This window comes from Schistocerca americana, chromosome 6 (genome assembly GCF_021461395.2).
Source record: "Schistocerca americana isolate TAMUIC-IGC-003095 chromosome 6, iqSchAmer2.1, whole genome shotgun sequence".
NCBI lineage: Eukaryota > Metazoa > Arthropoda > Insecta > Orthoptera > Acrididae > Schistocerca > Schistocerca americana.
In genome coordinates, this window is record NC_060124.1 from 294177635 (window position 1) to 294182524 (window position 4890).

At 42.3% G+C, this 4890-nt stretch overlaps 1 pseudogene; it reads right to left on the reverse strand.

The window, feature by feature from the left end:
- Nucleotides 1-3490: 3490 nt before the first annotated feature.
- LOC124620578 lies at nucleotides 3491-3609 on the reverse strand (annotated as a pseudogene).
- Between the last annotated feature and the right edge of the window lie 1281 nt (nucleotides 3610-4890).

Here is a 4890-nt window from a genome sequence, read left to right on the forward strand (position 1 = left end):
CGTTGCGCACGCATTAATCGCTTCCTCGACTGATGCCGGCGTCATCCGTCACGGGCGACCAAGTAACCCGATTTGCGCGCCGGAGACCCATGAGTAACTTTCACCATAAAGCGCTCTCTAATCAATCTGGTGTCAGCAGCGTAAACAGTTCCACGGTTAGAACTACTACCCACAGATATTATACACCAGTACGGTTGTGCTCTAGCACAGCACCTAGGATAAAATGAGATGTCAACAGCAAGGAGCCAGGAATACTTACATCTAGTGCCATGTATTACCCAAGCAGATGCTTCTGTAGCATTTCTTCAGATTACTCCATTTCAATAAGAAAATGTGTAGAGTTGAGACGTGTCAGCCACATACATGACGGCAAGTCTAATGAGACAAATTAAGTTTCCCCAAACGCTAGAAGGCGAATGAGATCAATGTAACTGGAGAAATTATGAGCATTTAGTGAAATTAGATTCCCCTCGCAATACCAGTCTGGTAATAGTAGTGCAGCTGATCTCTTTGCAACTAGTAGTAATACCGCCGACAGTGTCTTGAAGTCTGTGGTTGCACGCACAAGAGTGTGAACAGAGAAGTTTTGCGAAGCAGTAGAAGCCACTTTTTGCAGAAGTTGGCAATGAAAACCTGACGGTAAAATCACTCGGGACAGGAACCACTAGGGTAGGTTATTCTCTGGTGGCGTTGGTGGACAGACCTAAGTGCACCTGTACCACTTTTAAATGGTTCTAAACTGTTCACGTTCATTATTTAGGAACATTACGGGAGTAACTTGCTTGTGGAATTCATGTAGTTTAGGATTTAATGAAATGAAATGAATTTTTGCCACTTTCTCTGTTAATTGTGAGAGGCACCCCTTGCCTTGCTCATACTGTGGCATCAAGCAGTCAGGCCTGCAAGATGAGTGGTCTGCCAAGCGAGTGGATTCATTCCTATTTATCAAGTAACATGAACTCTCGTACTCACAACTAAGTTACAAATTATCCTCCTATATGAATAATACGCAACGGAAACGCATCTCTGACTATCAGTAATTTACAGAACTCTGACTGTTCACTACGCACTGGCAATACCACATTTTCTTTTTGTCTTTTATCTAACGGCTTTTATCAACACGTGGCCATCGCACTGAATATGAGTGGCGCACACATTATAAATTCTGGATATCATGACAACATACAATTCGAAGGAAAAGGCCACCAATCTTTTTCTTTTCACTGTCTTATTTATTCCGATAAATTCTATAACCTAAACACACAAATTCTATAACCTACAACAATAACACGTGAGAAATTCCGCCCAGTGGGCATGGCTTTACATTGGTGAATCTCTATTTCATGGTCTCATAATTATTTAAAGCTACAGTGCACTTTCTGGATAGGATGGTGGATCTTTTGCTATATCTCACACTTCGACTCTCACAACCATCATCACGAAACTTTCCTGCAGACCGAGTGGTACAAAAGGAATATGCATACCCACTACCTCTGAAACTACCTTGCTACTCTCCCATGCAAACCACACATACTTAAATTACATGACATACACCACACTGCAACATGAAATACAAGACAGGAAATAGTCACAACATTATCACTTTCAGCTTTCCCACTTCAATTAATATTTATCCCAGTTTCACACGACACTGCCCCACTTTGTAATTCTACTTTCCTACTATGAACTCTGGAGATATATGCACGTCTTCCTGTGCAATGCAAGCCAAGTGGCGTTGCTGGATAGACGGCTGACTCACCTTGTTTCTCTCTCAGAGTGTTATAGTTTGAATCAAGCGTCACACGGAAACATATCTCGCAAAGTAATATTAAGAACATATTCATCACACACACGAGTCCTCAACTGATACCATGGACGAGTACTTCTCTTTATCCTTTGTCTCATACACAGATTGAGACTCACACAGTATTCACCACATGGAAGTACTCGCCTCTAATTTCATGTCCTGCACACGCTATTTCTTAAATATTTCAACTTATAGTACACACGCTAGTAATTCAGCTTAACTTAAGCACACGGAAGTATTTCAACTTATTGCTACACGTGGTTTCATTGTGACCGTTGGTCACTTCCGAAGATTACTATGATCCCATTAATATTACCTGCCTGACATTTAATTCTCCCCACAAAAGTTCCTGAAATAGAGAAATTATTATTTCAAACTACTCTTAAATATTCCACATGCATACCATGTCTCCACTCTTTTGTCTTTACGGAGCACAACTAAGACAGGTCTTAACAGCACAAGATCCAGCGGCAGAGTGCCGAAACATGGCCGTTCTTCAGGTCCTCTCGCACCTCTGCTGAAGTGGGGGAGCACCTTGCTACCGTATTGGTCAGCCACATTTCAGGCGCTCAAAGCTCAGGTAAATTTCATCTCTTTTGTCCCACCAAAGGTGGCCAAAGGATCGTCTCAAAGATGATCATATATTCACATTCACTATCTGCGGTTAGCAGACGACCATACATTCATTCATTTCACAGATCTCACCAAACTGGATGTAGGGATTTATTTTGTGGGAGTGCACATGTGATCAATTAAATAAATAAATTGTCATTCTTTCCCACACTGGTATCCGGCTTCACTGTATTAATTGAAATTGAGTTATTTTACAAAAAAATGTGTTGTTCTGACAAAAATAATGAAGTATGTTGTACCTATTTCCAAGGTCGGGCAGTACTGTACCCTTTCAATTGAAACACGAGTCTGTAGTTCACACACACACACACACACACACACACACACACACATATATATATATAGTGTGTGTGTGTGTGTGTGTGTGTGTGTGTGTGTGTGTGTGTGTGTGTGTGTGTGTGATGCGGCGGCGGGGGGGGGGGGAGGTGGGGGGGAAGGAGCGGCACGCGTGTACTGTATCACATCAAAGCATACCTCTCGGAGAACTAGCAAGTTTTCCTCTTTTGTTTGTGCCTATCAAAAAATCAACGGTTATTTTTTTCCAGGGGGGTCTTCTTTGATCCCTAAGGCTGGCTTGGTTATTAACAGATTTAAGGCATGCCCAGGTGTCCTTCATGTAGCCATCGCAAAAATTTCCCGTTTGTGATATTTTCTTTTCTTTGTGCTTGTGTCGCAACTTTACGGCGTGTGATGTATGTGATCTGTGCAAGAAATGTATTACGATGTCATTATTCTTTGAGATAACACACAATACCTGTGGAACCCTCTCGATGACAATTCATTAAAACTGACTTGGTAAGTGGCTCGCTTCCTATTTCTGTTTCTCAGGAATTAACTTATCTCCGTCCGAACAGATCTAAGAAAATCCTAACGGTACTGGCCGACCGCCGTGTCACCCTCAGCCTATAGGCGTCTCTGGATGCGGATATGGAGGACTGTGAGGTCAGCACACCGCTCTCTAGGCCGTAGGTCAGTTTCCGAGACGGGAGCCACTGCTTCTCAATCAAGTAGATCCTCAGTCTGCCTCATGAGGGCTGAGTGCACAGCGCTTGCCAACAGCGCTCGGCAGACCGGGTGGTCCACCCATCCATGTGCTAGTCCAGTCCGACAGCGCTTAACTTCGGTGATCTGATGGAAACCGGTGTTATCGCTGCGGCAAGGCCGTTGGCGTGTCTCAGGAAAGCATTTCTAAAGTGACCTCTTGCGGAGTGATTGGTGACAAAAATTCCTTTTTAAAGCCTGGTGTAATTTTCTGTGATGATGAAGGAGAACAGAAGTACGAAGTACACGTAGCTTCTACTGAAATTTACACACGCTCGTTGCGAGCACCTACTAAAAATTCACTGAACACTTACTCTGATTGGCTATGATTCCTATCACAACATGGTCAAGATTTCCTGCCTTGTCCATCATTGCCTGATTCAAGTTGGTGCTTTTAGTCTGCCGATGTCAATACTGACGGCACCTGCCACTCTGACCTACCTTCCGCAGATTCCATTTGGCGTTTATGTGCTAGACTGCAGCAGTGGTCTTGTCGCTAATTCTAATATTATTAGTAATAGGTAGCGACTGTGTCCAAATATACGAACTATTGTCGAAAGTATAAAGTACTGAGAAAGTTAATAACACCCGACAATAGGCGGTGGGACATTGTGCTGACAATTCGTCTGTATCAGGTAGATATTTGTTTAATAGAATTGAAACGTCCCCTTTTTAACAATTATACATGACTGTGCTTAAACTGACACACAATATTTTGTTAGCGCAACGCAATCTGACTTTCAAAATTCCCTACAAAAGAATGGCCCTGACTAACATTAAACTATACCTTTCACAAATCACTTACCTCACAAAAATCTTCGCTGCTCAAGCTACTGCAATACAGCCACTAACTACTGATAGGGATAGTTAGCAAATGAAAGATATTAATAGGGAACAAACAATGTATTTACCTTGATATCATCATATATAAATATAGCAGTTCATGACAAATTACAAAACTCCGCCATCTCTCTCCCCACATCCACCACTGCTGGCGGCTCACCTCCAACTGCGCAACGCTACGCGCTGTTCACAGCCAGCTGCCTAACACTACAATGGCGACTATTACAACAATGCAAAGCAGCCACAGACTGCACACAGCACAGCCAGTGATTTTCATACAGAGGTGGCGTTACCAATAAAAAAACCTAAACAGCCTACTTACATAGCAGTGAGTTTCTTACAGAGGTGGCGTTACCAATAAAAAAACCTAAACAGCCTACTTACATAGCCCCCATGCTCCCCACAAAAATTTTTACAAATTGGATTGGGCAGTGGCCAATACAGATTTGAAAAAAAATTTTCATAATTACAATAACAAAGAAATCAAATGCACACACTTATTGATACAATGTTGGTCAAACGCTAAAAATTTCTCACAGTCCATAAAGACAGTCCACATTGTTCAT